A 19,985-nucleotide genomic window follows, 5' to 3' on the forward strand; every position below is an offset into this window, starting at 1 on the left:
GGACACAGTGTTGCCACAGCTGTGGGGAGGTCGAAGCTGTGGCTCAGATTCAGTTGCTGGTCCCCAGGCATGTAGAAAGGAAAAACTAAAACTTCTATTAATGTGGATTTATTTTTTTAATCTCAGCCTTTTCTGATTTCTCATTTTAGCAGCCACATGTTTGGAGAACAGAAGTACAATTTTATAAATGCAACTATTGAAAAATTCTAGACAGTTGCTCATAATTTTTACTAATGTGTTGCAGGATCTAAAAATGTTAATAGGAGTTCCCTGGTGGCCTAGTGGTTAAAGGATCTGGCACTGGCCCTGCTGTGGAGTGGGTTTGAACCCTTGCCCAGGAACTTCTGCCTGCCACAAGTGCGGCCAAAAAAAAAGTTGGTAAAACTTAATACATCTTTGTCTTATTCAAAGAAACATTAGACAAGTTCTGGAGTTCCCATCGTGGCTCAGTGGTTAACAAATCTGACTAGGAACCAAGAGGTTTCGGGTTCCATCCCTGGCCTCACTCAGTGGGTTAGGGATCCGGCATTGCCGTGAGCTGTGGTGTAGGTCGCAGAGGCGGCTTGGATCCGGCGTTTGATGTGGCTGCGGTGTAGGACGGCGGCTACAGCTCTGATTCGACCCCTAGCCTGGGAACCTCCATATGCTGCTGGTGCCACCCTGGAAAAGACAAAAAAATAAAATAAACGAGTTCGAACAGTGGTGACTGAGCAGTCACTGAACTTGCGTTAAAAACCATGCAAACGCAGTCTGAGGAATGTTACGTTAGGCAAAGCGGAACGAGGACGATAAGGAAACTCTCCGCGTTATGTCTACAGCTTCTTGATCAACCGAAAGTCAGTGGAAAGTCAGTGGTTTGTAACTCAGCATGGCACCAAAAACCTGCAAATGATTTTAAATAAAGCCGAGCGGACGTCAGCCCCGAAGCGGCCCCCTCTGCTCCCTCACCTGCCTCTTCTATGCCACGGTCGCTGGCACTGCTGCATCCTTGACGGGGGCACTTAGGTGCTCCAGTTGCCTGCAGCATCTGCAGAGCTTTTGTCGAAATATGTGTTTGTTTGCAGTTTGTTTGCGGGGTGCTCTACGCCTAAGCAGGAATGGTCTGGCGTTCTGAGAGACGATGCTGAAAGGGGTCGAGACCAGACTACAGGGCAGAGGACGAAAAGCCAACAGGGGGCTCCTGCTGTGGCGCAGTGGGTTAAGAATCCACTGCAGTGGCTCGGGTTCAAGGCCCAGCCCAGTCAGTGGGTTTAAGGATCTGGCACTGATGCAGCTGTGGCTCAAATTCAATCCCTGGAACTTCCATGTGCCGTGGGTGTGGCCATACAATTTTTTTAAAAAATGACAAGACAACCAATCGTGCCTGAATAACAAATAGGGGTTGAACACCAGCGACGTGTCCGACAAGGGCCTGAGGTCTAGGAATACAAGGGGGACGGGGGCAGACACAAGCCTGCCCTCAGGAAGCTCGCCGTCTACCCTGGGGGGCAGTGGGTGGGGAGGAGGCTGAGCAGGGACCCCAGGAAGGAACAGGAGCGGAACTGGCCTGAAATGGGGGAGAGGCAGTGGGGAACAGAGGGGGCTCCACGTGTCACCATGAGAAGAAAGCCTCTGCTCACAGGCAGACTGACGAGGGCAAGGGGACCTTTCCCCGGAGACGTGAGGTGGCAGCACAAAGCCCGACACTGTCTGTGCGTCTGCTGGGGAGCACTGTCCGAGGAGCAGCTGGGGGCAGATGAGGTGCGGGGCTGTGACCGCGGGAGCACAGCTGGGGCTGGCCTGGCCTGAGACCTGCTCCCACAGACCTGGAGGTCGCTCCAGTCTGAGCACCCAGGACGGGGTGCCGGAACCTCGGGCTGTGAGTCCACGAGCGGGGCTGAGGGCTTGGAAGGGTAGCCTTACCTCTCCACTGCTTTCCTGAGGGCAGCCCTCAAGCCCAACAAGCCTCCGCCCCAGAGGAACCACCACCCACTTGCCAATGTCTCAAACTCCCCAACACATCTGTCTACTCATGGTGCGTCTGCGGGATGAGGCGGCAGATACAAAGCAGCCCCAGGGCCAGTGCACCTGGGAGGGCAGCTGCAGGCAGCTGTGGGACGGGGCTGTCCCTGTGCAAAGAGGGCCATGCCTGCCCCTTTCCCTAGAGGGTCACAGGCTGCGTACCTGCGTTTCCTTCCTCCTATTCATCCATCCATGAAAGCAAATACCAACATCCAAGAAGCAGGGAAAATCCCGCACAGTATCCTAGAGATAAGTGATAGCCACAGAGTTTCCAGAAGAGGGGCTGAGAGCATCAGTCGGACTAGAGGGGAGGGGCTTGAAGTCTACTTTTCAAACTCCCTGTGGTACAGCGTGTTTTGATTTTTGTCTGCTTTTTTTTGTGCATGTGCCCGCGACATGCACAAGTTCCCAGGCCAGGGATTGAACCTGAGCCACAGCAGCAACCTAAGCCAAAACCGTGACAAGGCGGGCTCCTTAACCTACGAGGCCATCAGAAAACTCTGGATTTTTACATTTTTAAATTTCTGATCTGTCATAGACCAATGCTTTTACAAAATACAATAAAAATGAACCATGAGGAAAATGACGTTTTAAAAAATCCATAGAATGCGAGCCCGCTCCTGGAGCAGTTGGAGGTCATGGCGATGGAAAAATGCTGTTTAAGAGTCTGAGTTCTTCCCGCACTCGCCTCGTTGTGCCCTGGGCACGAACGGTTCAGGGACAGGCTCTGGTCCCATAACGGAGGCCACATTTACACAGAAAACACACTATTTGAACTACAGCTGACCTGGTGGCATCGTGGGGCCAGACAGCTCTAAGCCTGGTCACCTGTGAGAACCGGGGAGGCACAAGTGTCTGTCCCCGTCTCTTTCAGACCCTCCCCCGTCACAGGACGCAGCTCTTGCCACTTGTGCTGTCACCTGACTTCCGCACCCGCCCCTCCCACAGGCTGAGGAAGGACTTGGGGACAAGGCTGGTGACTAGAGCGCCTCCCTTCTTCCCCTTTCCCCGGGCACCCCCGTCCCGCTCTGGCCGGAAGACCCCCCCTCCTGGGCCCGTCTCCTGTGCCTTCACCTTGGGATAAACAAACCCTCAAGACCTCCCCTTGCATCCTCTCCTGCCCTGGTGGGCACCTTCCTTTCACCAAGAGGTTCCTGGCACCTGGGACATGCGCGGCTTCAGACAAGGGACCAAACGCAGCTTCTGCCCCAACACGCTTTAGGGAAAGTGGCCGCTCGTCCACCCCCTGGAGATACAGCTATGACCAGAGCAGTGGCTCCTCTTCTTCCTCAGCTTACCAGCCTCTCCATGGCTCCCCAGTCACGCTGCCCACCTCTCCTCTACGAAGCCCGTGAAAACCCGCCACCTGTTTCTCCGCCTTAGACGCTAATGCCTATGCTGGCACCATCTCTTCCTTTGGGGTCTCTCCAGGGCTTCTTCTGGGGCCCCTCTTGTCTGCAATGATAACCTGCCAATCACCCCCAAGTGGACAACTCGAGGCCGTCACCTCCCTCAAGCTCTGGCTCCCCCTCCTCACGTCACTCCAGAGCCACATCCATGGGGACAGACCATCACCACCTGACACATCCTTCCTGGGCTCGGCTGCACTGGAGAGGCACCTGGGGCTCTCTGAAGGCGAAAGGTCCCTGGGCCTCACAGTCGGAGACTGACTTCATTGGCTGGGAGGTGGGGTTAAGGCTTTTCTTTAAGCATTTACAACTGCCGTCCGAGAACCATGCGTCTCAAACTTGGCTGCAAGCGCTGGAAGCATCAGGAGGAGCTTTAAAAATAAAGATGCCTGGTTCCTACTCCCATAAATTCTGATTGAATTAGCTGTAGTGTAATAAAAAATACATGTGGTTCTTGTCCCCGGTTTCTGGCACAAGGTGCCTAAAACCCTTGGGATTTCCTTGGCGATAGGCGGCTCCTCCAGTATTCATACCAGGATGCTTTCGACCACACCTGAATTTCCGCTAAGGAGGTGGCTCTTGGTGGCCTCTGGAGATCTTCAGGATGGGGGCTGGCGGCCAGAAGGAACCATGTGATTAGCGGCTTAAACTTTCAGTCCCACCCCAGGAAGGAGGAGACGGGGCTGGAGATGGAGCTGAATTACCAATGGCTGGTGATTTCATCAATCATGCTTGTGAAATGGAACCTCCATAAAAGCCCCGGAACAGTGGAACGCAGAGAGCTTCCAGATGGGCGAATGCACCCACCTGCCAGGGCAGTGATGCATCCCAACTCCACGGGGACAGAGGCTGGTGCTCTTGGGAGCCTATGAACCTCTTTCATCTGGCTGCCACCTGTCTCCCTGATGATAACTAATAGTAACTACAGCATCCTCCCGAGCTGAGTTCTCCTAGCAGATGATCACGCCCGAGGGGGAGGGAGGGGGTCATGGGAATCCCCGAATTTGAAATCGAGCTGGACAGAAGTGGTCCCCTGGGGACCTGCTACTTGCAATTGGTGTCTCAAGTGAGGACAGCCTTGTGGGACCGATCGCCTAAGCCTGCCGGGTCCGAGGCTAATTAGGGTTGGACTTGAACTGAAGTAGAGGCTACCCAGTTGGTGTCAGGTCAGAGGATCCGAGGACGGACGCTGGGAAAGACGCCACGTGTTTAGCGTCAGGAGGAAAAAAAAACCCTCTGCTTGGTATTATGTGCAGCCTGGACTCGGAGTTTTCACACTCCCCAGGTGATTCTAATGGGCAGCAAAAGCTGAGAACCGCTCCCTGGATCAAGTGCTGCATCTGAAGATGGGCTAGATTTCCCTCTTAGCCTCAAGGCTAGCTTAGCTTCCCAATCACAGTGAACTTTTAAAAAATTTTATGGACACATCCATGGTATATGGAAGTTGCCAGGTCAGGGACTGAATACAAGCCACAGCAGTGACCTATATGCCACAGCTGCGGCAACGTCAGATCCTTTAACCCACTGCTCTGGGCCAGGGATTGAATCCACGCCATTAGAGCAACCCGAGCCACTACAGTCAGATTCTTAACCTGCTGCGCCACATTGGAAACTCTGTGAATTTTTTTTGGGGGGGGGGTGCTTTTTAGGGCATATGGAAGTTCTCAGGCTAGGGGTAGAATCGGAGCTACTACAGCTGCTGGCCTACACCACAGCCACAGCCACGCAGGATCCTTCACCAAGCAAGGCCAGGGATAGAACCTGTATCCTCATGGATACTAGTGGGATTCGTTTCTGCTGCACCACACAGGGAACTCCGCGTGACCTTATTTTTTAAGTTCATGTACCAACACGACTTTGTGTTTTGTCCTACAGCCCGGTGGTCTGTGCGGATTGTTTCATGGGTACTAGTCTTCCCTCCTGGGCTGCAACACAAGCCTTCTGAAGATCTGACCTTGCTTTATAATTCTCTCCCAACACCCACACTGTCAACTACCCTGCAAGACATACAGCAGGTACTCAGCACACGCTGCCAAATGCAAATTCCTTTCTGGTAGCAGCTGAATCTATCCCCCAAGTTCCTCGATATGTGAAGGTTTCTGCTGGAAGCAATTGAGTAGAAGCCTTCTTTTTCTGTGACAGCTAGTGTGCTGCTTTGCATTTCTTACACTAAATCCAGGTTTATTAACTAAGAGGGAGTGCCCAACAGGGCTCAGCGGTAACGAACCCGACTTGTAACCATGAGGTTGCAGGTTCCATCCCTGGCCTTGCTCAGTGGGTTAAGGATCTGGCGTTGCCGTGAGCTGTGGTGTAGGTCACAGACGTGGCTTGGATCCTGCATTGCTGTGGCTGTGGCGTAGGCCGGTGGCTACAGCTCCGATTAGACCCCTAGTCTGGGAACCTCCATATGCCATGGAAAGTGGCCCTAGAAAAGGCAAAAAGACAAAAACAAATAATAAAAAAAATAAGGAAGTGAATCAATATTACGAATAGAAAGAAAGCACTAAAAGAAAAAAAAAAAAGATAGGACAAATCCCTAGGAGGAGATGGTTCAGGAAAGACAAATCCAAGGGGATTTATTTCAGAAATTAAACAATGGGTTATTTTCTCTAGGCTTGGTCGTTTACCACGCTCTGCCTAGTTTTCTGAAAAACGAGAAAACATTTTGAGAACTGTCCTACATGTTAACAGTGTCTAGCTTGCTTTACAAAAGCCTGTTAAGTCACCTTTCTAACAAGGAGGGGGCACCGTGGGCTCCAGGAGACACGTGGCATCCGCTGGGACCGTTCACAGGAGTGAGGTGGGAGAACACTCAATTCCAGCAGCAACGGGGCCGGCAAACGGGGGACAGATTTTCGGCATCACCCCCCTACGTAGTGCCAAAGCCCTTCCATCCCCCAGCAGGAAACCCCACCCCTGCCGAGCAGCTGCTTCCCCTGCCTCCTCTCCCCAGCCCCCAGCAACCATCGATCTGAGCTCTCTCCACGTACCTGCCTACAAGAAGCGTTTCATACAAAGGGAATCACGCCACGTGTCTTCTCTCACTTGGCCTGACGTTTTGGGGCCCGTTCATGTGACAGCATGTATCCGTACTTCACGCCTTTTTATGGCTGAGTAATACTCCATTGCACACACCACAATCTGTTTATCCAATGAGACATGCTTTTGCGCTGCAAGTGCAGATGTGAGTGGCTGTGAAAGAGACTGTCTAGCCCACTGCAAAGCCGAAAATACACATGTATTTTTTGGGGGCCACACCCTTGGCATGTGGAAGATCCCAGGCTAGACTGCGCATTGGAGCTGCAGCTGCTGGCCTAACGCCACAGCCACAGGAGTCCGAGCCACGACTGTGACTTACACCACAGCTCATGGCAATGCCGGATCCTTAACCCACTGAGCAAGGCCAGGGCTCGAACCTGCTTCCTCATGGATGTTACTTGGGTTTGTCATCACTGAGCCACGACGGGAACTCCACAGCGCTGCAAGTATTTACTGTCTGGCTCTTGACTGAGAAAAATTTGCCAACCCCTGGACGATACCCGCCCTGACCTGCAGAAGCAAAGATTTTTGCTAATGGTCACGGCAGCACTGTTGGCAGAAAAATACTGGAAACAATGTCTATCATCAGAGGACAGGTGTAATTACGGTAAATCCATCCTGTATAATACCATGCACCTTCTCAGAAGAATCAGGTAGATGCTGATGTGCTGATAGGGAAAGAGCTCTGGGTTTAAGTCAAAAAGCGAAGAATTATAACATGGCTAGCATATATTCCGCTTTTCTTCAGAAATAACTCATAAAGGAGTTCCCATTATGGCATAGCGGAAACGAATCTGACTAGGAACCATGAGATAGCAGGTTTGATCCACTGGCCTCGCTCAGTGGGTTAAGGATCCAGTGTTGCCATGAGCTGTGGTATAGGTCGCAGACGCGGCTTGGATCTGGCGTTGCTGTGGCGTAGGCTGGCAGCTTGGGAACCTCCATATGCCACAGGTTTGGCCCTAAAAAGAAAACAACAACAACAACAACAACAACAAAAAGAACCCTCATAAGTACACATTAACATATTTGCATAATACCTCCCCAAGATGGAGTTCCTGCTGTTGCTCAGTGGGTTAAGAACTGACTAGTATCCATGAGGATGCAAGTTCCATCCCTGGCCTCACTCAGTGGTTAATGATCTGCCATTGCCACAAGCTGTGGTATAGGTCACAGGTGTGGCTTGGATCTGGTGTTGCTGTGGCTGTGGTGTAGGCCAGCAGCTGCAGCTCTGATTCCACCCCCAGCCTGGGAACTTCCATGTGCCATGGGTGTGGCCCTAAAGAGGGGAAAAAAAAAAAACCTTTCCCAAGAATCACAAGACACTTTCTCTTAGTATATTGTATCTTCCTGGACTGAAATCTCTAACCTTTTATATGCATTTATTATCACAGTTAAAAGATTTAGCTAAATGAGGAAATTATGGTCCATTTCTTTTATTATTATTAATTTTGGCCAGGTCCCTGGCCTGTGGAAGTTCCTGAGCCAGGGATCAAACCTGTGCCACAGCAGTGACTATGCTGGATCCTTAAACACCAGGCCACCAAGAAACCCCAAATACATGCTTTTAAACAGGAAAGTTTTAAAAAATCAAAACAAAATGCCATGTATGAGGGTTTTTTTTGTTTGTTTGTTTATGTGATTTCACTTTTTCCCTTTCCCTTGCAGGTCAGTGACCCTGCAAAGAAAAAAGAAAAATCCCCAACCATAGGGCAAGGTTTTATCTGCCAGAAAGCTAAACACTGCACCAGATGATCTTTTCAGATGCTGCCCCTGTCAGTCACGGACTACATTCCATCCCAGTTTTCTGCCGATTATTATTGAAAAGCATACCGTTAAGTGTCAGGCACAGGATGCTACAAATCTCCCAGCGCCCCAGAGCGCGGCATGGCGGTGCCCTGGGCTGCAGCACACAAGCCAGCCCCGACAGGTGGGTTGGCAGGGTTTATCCATGGATGCTGATGGGCCCGAAACATTTTCCAGATGTGCTGACCTCATAAGACTGCCACCCGCCAAGGCGGTGGAAGCCCTGCCTGGAGTCTGAATCTTTCCCAGCCCTCAACTCCAGCAACCCCTCTGGGCTCCTGGGCTGGGTAACCCCTGAAGTTCTGAAACCGGCCGGGCGCCAGTCCTGAGCCTGGACGAGAAGGCAAGCAGCAGAGCAGCTCGGCAGCCGGGCATTTCTGCACCTGCCAAGCCCCTGCTGTTTGTGCCCCGGGGCTGAGAGCCTGCCTGATCCTTGTCCCCCGGGAAGTGAGCTTCTGCTCTGTTTGGGGTCCCCACCAGACAGAGGCTCGGCCTGGTTTCCCAACCAGTCTGCCCCCTTTGGCCAGGTCCCCACAACTTGCTGCTGAAGTGCCCTGTCAACTATCAGCCCATCACAGATGCCCAGAGAGACCAACGCTCCCCAGGCCTCCTGGCAGGCCTGCTTCAAGCAGAGCGGCTGGTCCTCCTGCCACAGCCTGCAGCTGGGACCCCCTTTCTCCCCGCCCCGGGAGACTCTGCTTGCGGGACCCTGACTCCTCCTCCCTGTGGCTCAGGCCTGGCCTGTTCAGGCTCAAGCCCGCATTACAGCATCCGCTTGCTCGAAGCAGCATTCTGGGCAGGTCACGAGGGCACGACGGATGTTTGGGGTGTGGTTCCCTCAAAGCTACAAACAAAATGAACGGAGGAAGCAGCCCCAGACTGAACAGACTCTCTTTCTTGAGGTCGCCTGTGTCTGGGGGGCTCCGTGTTCTCCTCCGAACGCGACAGTCCTCTTTCCTGAAGGACCTGGACATCCAGCAGAAGGGGGGAGGGGGAAAGGAATTCAGAAATAACTATAAATAACCCAACACAAAGGCTACTCCCGGTCACAAGAGAAGGACTAAGTGGCACGGAGCGCAGGGCACGACGTCACCAGCGTCGGCGGCTGATACTGATCAGCGCTCAGGGTTTCCACGGGCCGGGCCGGGCCGGGACGCAGGGCACAGTTTCTGATGGAGAAACTGCGGGCCACAGACTAGGGCAAAGTCTCTCTTTCAAATCCTGGGTCTAAGGAATGAGCAACTTGGGTCACTTGTCATTAGGTTCTTTCTCATCCGCGGGCTTTTTGTCTGAAATGCTCCATCATTCGCGACTGGGCAGAGAAAAAATACCGTCTCAGGCGTCACCACTCAAGCCTCTCTGAAACCTCGGACACTTTAATCGCATCTCCCCCTGTCTGGGTTTGCTCTTTCCAACAGCCTAATTAACTGTATTTCACCGAGTCACTGTGTTTTTAAATTATGTACACTATTAATATCTGTATAACAAATGACACGAATCCTCTGTCATTAAAACAAAGACGTGCGCCTGAACCGGGGGTGGTGGGTGGGACTGTACATTTTAATAACGACACTTAGTAACGCTAATAAACTACCAGCCATGTGGCACTGCGGGGATTCCCACCCAAAGGTTTTCTCACGGTGAAAAGTAAACCGTCTTTTTAAATGCCATTACCATCCATTATGACCCAAATGTCAATTTAATGAGCTGTCACCTTCAGCAATACTCGCCAAAGAACGCAGGACAGATTTCATTTTTGCCTCTGGTTAAGTGACAGGTAGATGGGACAGCTTCCCGAGCTCCACCAGGCCCAGAGGAGTCCCTGAGACGATGTGGACATGTCGTGGGCTCAGCCCCCACTGTCGCTGGGCCGTGGTGGTCCAGCCCCCGGAGGAAACGCTCTGCACAAACCCCTCTGTACACACGTCCATGGACGAGACGGTCTCAGCCTCTGCCTTTCTTCACACACACACACACACACAGCAGGAATCTGGCTTCAAGGTCACAGGCTTTATCCTGTACCACTTGTTCCCGCTCTTCTCAAGTGAGACTGGTCAGCCATTGAAATCCACCCTAAGCAGAAGCCAGACCAGCTGTCACTTGAGCGGATTGAGGGCCCAAGCGTCCCAAATGCTGCATTTCGACATTCTGGAGGATTTCTCGTATGTCAATCAAGAATTGGGCTGGAAAAATCTACTCTCTAGGAGTTCCTGTCGTGGCGCAGAGGTTAACGAATCCGACTAGGAACCATGAGGTTGCGGGTTCGGTCCCTGCCCTTGCTCAGTGGGTTAACGATCCGGCGTTGCTGTGAGCTGTGGTGTAGGTTGCAGATGCGGCTCGGATCCCGCGATGCTGTGGCTCTGGCGTAGGCTGGTGGCTACAGCTCCGATTCAACCCCTAGCCTGGGAATCTCCATATGCCGCGGGAGCGGCCCAAGAAATAGCAACAACAACAAAAGACAAAAAAAAAAAAAAAAAAAAATCTACTCTCTAAAGATTTTCGGAGGTACTGACCTCAGAAAATCAAAGTAACTCAATGTAAGTTATGTCTCAGTGTATTTATATGCATGTGTGTGTGTGTATATATATATATATTTAGGGCTGTACCCATGGTATGTGGAAGTTCCCAGGCTAGGGATCGAATCAGAGCTGCAGCTGCCAGCCTACACCACAGCCAGAGCAACACCAGATCCAAGCCACATCTGCTACACGACAGCTCATGGCATCGCTGGATCCTTAACCCGCTGAGTGAGGCCAGGGATCAAACCTGCATCCTAATGGCTACTAGTTGGATTCTTAACCTGCTGCACCACAGCAGGAACTTCCTTGCTGTATCTATTCGTTAGGAGATGGAAGGGAAGTCTGAAATTCCCGTTTGATCACTAATTACCTTCTAAGTTCTATGACCGTCACGACCCCTCCAGCTTCCCAAAGTTCCCATGTCCCATTTTCTCCTTACTCAATGGTTGTTGTCTAAAGGTTTACAGGCATTTGCCAATTTGCAAAGAGAATGAATTCTCAAAGTGCATTAGCAAGTTGGTGGCTTAGAAGTCAGGAAGGCCGGAACACACCTTCCCCTAGAAATAATTGTGTGTGTGTGGGAGACTGGTTGCCAGGGTGCCCACAGACTACCTCCTCCTCATCTTAGGTCATGGCACTAACCCCGCCACACTTGATCACCATGTACAACGGTCTCAGCCTGAGTCTACTGTGAAATGCCAGGCACACGCCCTCCCGGGGTGGCAGGCACCTGGAATCCTGAGACCCGCCTACCAAAGGAGCAGATGAAGTTCATGCGGCTCTTTCTGTGATAATGGGTATATGCTTTCCAAAAAGCCTCACTTCCTGCAAAAGCACATGCTGATAGGATTGATGGTGGCTAACACCACGATGAGCAGACCCCTTGAAACCCATGTCACCTTGGTTTTCTTTTTTTTAGGGCCACACCCGCAGCATATGGAGGTTCCCAGGCTAGGGGTCAAATTGGAGCTATGGGCACAGCCTACGCCATAGCCACTGCAATGCCAGATCTGAGCCACATCTGCGACCTTGCAGCAATGCCGGATCTTCAATCCACTGAGCGAGGCCAAGGATCGAACCTGCATCCTCGGGGATGCTAGTCAGATTCGCTTCCGCTGAGCTACAGCAGGAACTCCCCATGTCACTTTGCAGCCAGAGCAGTCACCAAAGGAAGACTGCCCACCCAGGGAGATGACTCGGGCAGCCCAGGCAAGTAGCTCAGCGTGGCCATGGCCATCTCGGGACACAGAGAAGGACAACCGAGTGGCAAGGTTGGCATGAGCACACAGTGAGGCTAGAGCCAGGGGGCCACTCGCTGGTAAGGTGGATGTGGTGGGTGGGTACCCCTGCCAGGAGCCCAGAGTCCTATAGGGCCGGGTGTCCTCCCTGGGGAGAGGACCCTGAGTGCAGGCGCTTGTTCTTTGTCTTCCTAAAATAGAGGTGAGAGGCGCCTGCAGCCTGGGAGGGCTCTTTCCCTTCCTGTCGAGGGCTGAGGTTCCACCACTGTTCCTGCTGCTCTTGCCAAACGAAACCTGCCTCTGAACCAATCCAACCTCCAGGGTCTCCTGACATCATTCCTTGACTTTTTTTTTTTTTGGCTTTTTAGAGTCACACCCACGGCACATGGAGGTTCCCTGGCTAGGGGGTGAATCGGAGCTACAGCTGCCAGCCTATGTCACAGCCACAGCAACGCAGGATCTGAGCCGCCATCTGCAACCTACACCACAGCTCCCAGCAACGCCAGATCCTCAACCCACCGAGCAAGGCCAGGGATCGAACCTGCAACCTCATGGAGACCCGTCGGATTTGTTTCCGCTGTGCCACAACAGGAACTCCCCATTCCTCAACTTGTCAACTGCACGAACCTGTGCTGGAGCAGGTCAACTCAGGACCGGGGACTCGCTGACCCTCAGGGCACACCTCCTGCTGGAGAAGGACCTTTCCCAGGTCTGCCACTTCCAGAACCTCTGGAGGAGGAGATGCAGAGGCGGCTCTACTTGGGGCCTAAGATCCCTCAACACCCAGGCCAATTTGGGGAATTCTTTTGTGTTCTGCTTATTCATCAGAAGCAATTCTTTATCTCAAAGCATGGGAATCCCAGGGTGGGTAGGTCTGATTTCCAGACCCACCTGTTCCATCGAAATGTATTAGGAGCCACCCAGGCGATTCAAAATTGTTGGCAGTCACACTTTAAAAAGTAAGAAGACAGAGTTGCCGGTGGCCTAGCAGTTCAGGACTCAGCCTTGCGACTTGCTGTGGTGTGGGTTTGACCCCCAGCCTGGGAACTTCGGCATGCGGAGGGCTCAGCCAAATAAAAAAAAAAAAAAAAAAAGTAAAGAAAAAAAAACGCAGCGATATATCGAATAGTGTATTTTATATATCCTAATAGATCCAAAATACTATCATTTCAACATGTAGCCAACACAAGAATTATTCACGAGACAGCACACACTCTTTTCATGGTACCACATTTTCGAAATCCCCTGTCATTTTGCACGCATCACACCTCTCAATTCAGACCAGCCTCGTTCGTGTCAAGTGCTCAGGGGCCACAGGTAGCCCTGGCCGCTCTGCTGGACGACACCGATCTAGAACGACGGCCGACAGCAAAGTGGCACATTGCTCAAGTTCACGAAGAGGATATTTTAAAGAAAGAGAAAAAAGGATACTCAACTCACAAAAAATGTTGTGTACGTCTGCTCAAATGCTCGAGTCCTCAATTATCCAGAACACGCAGGTGGTTTTGTTTGTTTTTTTCAAGGCTGAACCTGCAGCACATCGAGGTTCCCAGGCTAGGGGTCCAATGAGAGCTGCAGCCCCAGGTCTACGCCACAGGCACAGCCACGCCAGATCCGAGCCGCATCTGTGACCGACGCCACAGCTCACGGCAACACCAGAGCCTTAACCCACGGAGCAGGGCCAGGGGTCCCACCCGCAACCTCATGGTGACGAGTCAGGTTTGCTTCCACTGAGCCGTGAAGGGAACTCCAAAATCAAACATTTTAAAGCGGTCCTTACTGTCCAGCGTGAAAGGACTCCAACTCCACCCTAATGTTAAGATAAAAACAAACATTTGAAGAGAGCAATGTCTAACGCGGATGCTTTTCTGCAACATGTGCTGCCAGCAAGAAAACACTGCTTTACAGATTCTTTCCTTACCAACTTTTTTTTTTTTCTTAAGTTTTCAAGGAAAAAGAGAGAGGTTCCAATTGATTTTTCTAAGTTTTATTACGGTAAAGCAAGACGCGGAGAAAACATGTCAAATACCAAACAGAGGTAATTAATTCCAGTATAACCTCCTCGCAGAAGGCCAGCGCCTGCAAACAGATGTGCTGGCTACATGTGTCAGGTCAATCTCGGCACATTACTGCAAGTAACCTCCCATTCCTCAGAAGAGTCTGGCACGCAGCTTGCAATTGACGGCAAACAGCTTGGACACATGGAAAAGCGGAATCCACCCTCTCCAGATTCCCACTCTGCATTTATTTCCAAGCCTTTGCATCAAAATGGGGAGGGAGGGCGCGGGCCCGCACATCCTCCTTGGCAAGTATGAGCCACTAAAACACAAGACGAGAAAGCAATTTTAAACCCAGTTAACCACAAATGTGTTTGGGGAACTTTCACCTTGTTTCTCATAAACTAAAAAGTGTACCTTGTGTTCCTTTTGATTTCTAATGACCAGTGCATTTTAAACTATTGACATTTCATTTCCAACACGTGTCCCTTTCAGAGCGAGCAGCTGGACTATTTATTTGGCTAGCTGGTGATAGAATTAAATACAGAGTCTTTGAAAAGAGTTACAAGGTTTCCCTCTAACCTTCGGTGTACTTTCCAAATTAGGCTACTTTGATTTTTATTAGCTAAAGGTTTACATACTGCGATAGGAACCCTGTTGCCTTCAGGATAAATTGTTTATAGCTCAGGTGTGGTGTAAAAAACGGTGGAATACTCTTAGCGATGGGGAATGAACATTGAACTGGTTCACCGTGAATCAACCATTTTCCTTTGGGAGTCAAACAATAGTCGGGCCACACAGACATAGATGCAGTCAGCGAAGCCACTTGCTCAAACAGCTCCAGTGCTTTACAAAACCACAGGCGCCCTTCTCCAGCTCCTGATGCTTTATAACCTCAGAGGCGTCATCCTCGCGGAGGGCTCAGGGCTGTGCTCCTGAGACTTATCCCTTGACAACTGCATTTGGTCGCTGGCAGACATGGTGTGAGCTCGGACCCCAGACCAGCCTGGGTCGGAATCATGACGCCTTTGCTTTTTGGCTACACAGTCTTAACCAAATTGTTTAACCTGAGTTTTTGTTTCCAGCTCTGCCAAGTGGAAATGCTTTTGCAGAAATTATTCCTGCCTGATCCTTCGCCTCTGAGCTCTCGCACTGAGCAGATGCTCAATTTGCGATTCTAGATGGAGTCAAGGAACCTCCTTCACAAAGCCCTGCCCACAAGCTAACTCATGACACCCTTGTTCCCCGAACACACTCCATTGGCTCTCCTGGCAAGGAAAAGACAAGTCAATGGAATCGCTTCTCCCGAGGGTCCTGCAGAGTGCCTGGGGCGGGGTGGGGGGGTGCAGATATTCAAAGGAGGGGAAAATCCTTAACAGGGACTTCAGTGGCTGCAGGGACATCTCAGGGGCCCAAAGTTGACAATGGGGGACAGTTTTACGGAGAAGATGACATTTGAACTGTGACTGTGTCCTTTAGCTCAAAAAGGCAGGAAGCGCATCACGGGCAGAGGAAACAATGTGAGCAGAGCAATGTGAGTGTGAAAAGGACTGGAGTCCGCGTGTCTTCCCACAGATGGAGCCGCTCAGGGGCCAAAGGTGGCTCTAAGGTGCCAGCCTCTTAAGGGTGCTGTTTTATCCCCACTGTGATAAGGAAGCACTAGGAATTTTTTAGCATGAAAATAACACGTAGGAGTTCCCTGGTGGCCTATTAGTTAAAGGGTCTGGTGTGGTCACTGCTGCGACTTGGGTCACTGCTGCGGCATGGGTTCGAGCCCTGGTCTGGGAACTTCCATGTGCCAAGGGCAAGGCCAAAAAAGAAAAAAAAAGAAAAAAGAAAACACTCAGGTGTATTTGTAAGAAGCTAATTCTGGCAGCAGGGGGATGGCAGCCTGGGGACAGGGCAACTTGCTGGGCCCCGTCACCATTCTCAAAGGGAGGAGACGGGCCTTCAATGAAGGCAGAGGTGGTTCTGGTGGAAGCAAAGATGTAAGAGACCGTTTCAGAGGCAGATGGACTAACTGCAGTGACTGGCTGCAGATGCCTGACCTTGAAGAGTAGCTGGATGGTGACACCAACAAGCGAGGCGGAATGTGAGGAATGGAACAGGTTTGTGGGGGATGAAAATAAACTGCGTTTCAGATAAGCTGCTTCAGAGGGACCTCTCACGGTGAAGATGCTGGGCGAGGCTGGAGATAGAGACGGACGGACGGGTGCTCAGCACCCAGGCAAGGCTGAAGCCACAGGCGCAGATGCAGGGATGGGATCAGCCAATCGTAACAAGAGACGGCCTGGATAAGGGCATGCAGAGTGGCAGAAACCACAGACAGGGCTCTGAAGAGGCCGCGATTTAAGCCACGCCTACCTGTATGTTGCCTTTTATCCTTATTTATGGGTGTTGGTAAAACATACCATCTTCCCAGATAGATCCAAAACATAATGCTTTATACCCACTGCTTACACAGCACCAAGAACAGCAATGCATGTAAGAGACACACGTGGAATTGATGAGAAGAAACTTACATGGAGCAGAGGAAAATTAGGGTTGGGTTAAAGTGGCCCCTAAATACTGACCTAAGGAATTTTAGTGTCATCTGTCAGATAAGAAAACAAAGCTCTGTGGGTACAGAAGTCATGCAACAAAAATAGTAGCTTTACAAGATTTATGAAGGGGTGGTCTGTAGGGTGGAAGGAAAAATAGAGATTCTGCAGCAAAGGGACCCATTAGGCATTAACTGTGGGAATTGAGCCATTGGTCCTGGGGGACACTACAGCCAAAAGGGATATAACCCATCCAGTTAACTGAACGGAACAACAATGCATGGGCCCCAGAATGGTTTTCTTAGAACATCCCCTCATCTCTGACTTGCCGAAAAAGAAGAGAACCATAAGAAACCCAAGGACAGCATGAAAGGCGAACAAGAACGGGAAGAAAAGGCCAGGACATCTCTTTAGTTGTAAAAGTGGGCAGAGACCTCGTACACAGAGAGAAGAGGAAGAGGGGCTGGGTATCTAAAACGACTATGATTTTGAAACTTATCAATACACACACATGCGCACACACCTGTCAAGGGAAAGATCGTGAACATGCCTAGGATAGAATCTAGAGTCTTTGTGCTACGCTGTATTAACCATCAGCATAACAAGCGTGGTCAGAACGGCCACCTTAAAAAAAAAAAGCCTAAAACAATAAATGCTGGAGAGGGTGTGGAGAACAGGGAACCCTTCCACACTGTTGGTGGGAATGTAAACTGGTGCAACTGCTACGGAGAACAGTATGGAGGCTCCTTAAAAAATGAAATATAGAACTACCACATGATCCAGCAGTCCCACTCCTGGGCATATATCCAGAAAAACAAAATAATTTGAAAAGATACAGGCACCCCAGTGTTCACTGAAGCACCATTTACAAGAGCCAAGCCATGAAAGCAACCTAAATGTCCATTAAGAGATGAATGGATAAAGAAGATATGGTACATATATACAATGGAATACTACTCAGTCATAAAAAAGAATCAAATGCCAGCAACATGGATGCAACTAGGGATTAGCACAGTAAGTGAACGCAGAAAGATAGACAAATACCATATGATATCACTTATACGTGGACTCTAAAATATGGCACAGATGAACCTATCTACAAAACAGGAAACAGACTCACGGACAGAGAAAAGCCTCGTGGTTGCCAGCGGGGAGAGGGAGTGTGATGGAGTGAGAGTTTGGGGTTAACAGATGCAAACTATTACATTTAGGACGGATGAGTAATGAGGTCCTACTGTACAGCACAGGGACCTATATCCAATCTTGAGATAGACCAGGACGGAAAATAATATAAGAAAAGGAGTATTTACGTGTATGACTGGGTCACAGTGCTGTACAGCCAAAACGGGCACAACACTGTAAATCAACTACACTTCAATAAAATTTTAAAAACTCATTATGGTGGCGATGAACATAATACGGTGGATGATGAAGAATTGTCTGAAAAGTCTGAGAGCTGAAAGATGCCTGGCCTGCAGCTCCGAGGCTGAGCTCTGGGAGTGGGGATACAGGGGATTTGTGCAAGAAAAAAGCAGCATTGTGCGTACGCTGCCTCCGGCCACCTGCTCCTCCCCCAGGTTAGCAGAAGGAAACGCATTCTCTGGGCAAGATATTGATGCACATTTTTCAAGCGCTGACTCCTGGTTTGGATAGAGAGCTGAGGTCAGAACTTGTGTGTCCTTTTCCAGCCAAACCGATTTTAGGACAGGCGAGCGAGCACAGAACGCTCTTCCGTGCAATAAATATACGAAAATACTTCACCTCCCTGGGGCATTAGGAAGCATAAATCATGTCTCTAAAGGCCCGTGACAAGCTGAAATGAAAAGCGTTCAAAGTTGAAGAACATAAGGAGGCCGCCAAGACAGCCCTGCATGGAATTTGGGGCAGAGAGTTGTCCTGTTAACTTAATGAGTTTTGTGGTCTTGAAGGTAGTTGTCGATAGTTAAATATCAAGTTGCTTAAATACTCCGTGGCTCACTCATCGGTCTAAATGTGCTACAGACGCCAACATTTATCGGCTGGCTCAAAATACCTAGTTTCTTCTTCTTTTTTTTTTTTTTTAAAGTACTTCTTAGAGGAGCCATTAACACAAGGATTCACTCTTCAGGGCCTCAAATGACTTGCAGCTGGGAGAGCCAACTGCAGGCATGGATTCATTCATAAAGTACTAGAGGTTTCAGGGGAGTGACGCGGGGAGACATGGGCCCAAGCAGAGAATAAGAAAGGCAGGGATTACCTTTTAATTGCTTCCTACGTGTACAAAGAAAACTGTCGCGTGCCTGACAGCATCAGCCTATTCAGGGCACACTTGGGCAGACTGAGTCATATTCAGCACAATTATAAAAATCACAGCTGAACATCTGCCCTCCATGAGTTTAATGTTAGGCCTTGACAGTTACTCCAGTTACACCAGGAAATGAGCTATTGTGCCACCTAAAGAGATTAATCCCACTAAAGCCACACCTATTTAGACCAGGCCTCGGATCTACGAGCAGCTCAGTTCTGTCTTCCCAATTCCACATTCTCTGTCTACTTTTTCACTGGCAATCAAAGCTGGAAGAGATCTCAATTGCCACTTTCTGACTTGGGCAAAGTCCAGCCACGGGCCCAACCTAGGAATCTTCCCTCTCTCTCTTTTTTTTTAATGTCCTTATTTTCGGGCTGCACCTGAGGCAAATGGAAGTTCCTGGGCTAGGGGTCAAATTGGACCCGTAGCTGCCAGCCTAAATCACAGCCATAGCCACACCAGATCCAAGCCACATCTGCGACCTCTGCCACAGCTTGTGGCAACGTGCGGTCCTAAACCCACTGAGCGAGGCCAGGGATTCAAACCTGCATCCTTCGTGGACACTGGTTGGGTTCTTAACCCACTGAGCCACATCGGGAACTCCAGGAATCTTCTCTCACATTCTCCCATCTTGCTCTTCACTTGCAGCCACTGCGATGACCTTTGCTAATTAGCGCCTCCTAAAGTAAAAGCCAAAGCTGGTACCCACGGGTCCTAGCCTTTAGCCTCTGAAGTCAAGTCAACTAAGCCTATTTCTACTTTACAACACACTTTTTCTTCCCCTTTCCTTCAATACCTGGGCCCTTGGCAGATCAAACTGGGATCCAAGGACCAGTCCTTCTGGCATCTTCTGGAAGCTTGTCTGAGATGCAGACTCTCAGACCCCACCCCAGACTTCCTGACTCAGAATCTGAATTTTAACAAGGTTCTCGGGCAATTCATGTGCATGTTAAGGTTTGGGAAACACTGCCTCAGCCCAGGAGTTGGTCAGCATATTCTGCACTGGGCCAGATGGTAAATATTTTCGGCTTTGCAGGCCATATGTCTCTGTCGGAACTACTCAACTCCGCTGCTAGAGCGTAAAAGCAACCACAGACCATGTGTCATCAAACAAGGGAGGCTGTATTCAAAAAAACCTTTCAGAGGCAC

The 19,985-nt window shown here is 50.3% G+C and overlaps 1 long non-coding RNA gene across 15 annotated transcripts in view; it reads right to left on the minus strand.

Moving 5' to 3' along the window:
* LOC100622718 (syntaxin-8) overlaps positions 1–19,985 on the minus strand; it is a 251,867-nt gene that overhangs the window by 129,960 nt on the left and 101,922 nt on the right. The gene's annotated exons all lie outside the window — the stretch shown is intronic.

This window comes from Sus scrofa, chromosome 12 (assembly GCF_054392235.1).
Source record: "Sus scrofa isolate SSC_HxYL_T2T_F1_AM1 chromosome 12, Sscrofa_HxYL_maternal_Yorkshire_Landrace_v2.0, whole genome shotgun sequence".
NCBI lineage: Eukaryota > Metazoa > Chordata > Mammalia > Artiodactyla > Suidae > Sus > Sus scrofa.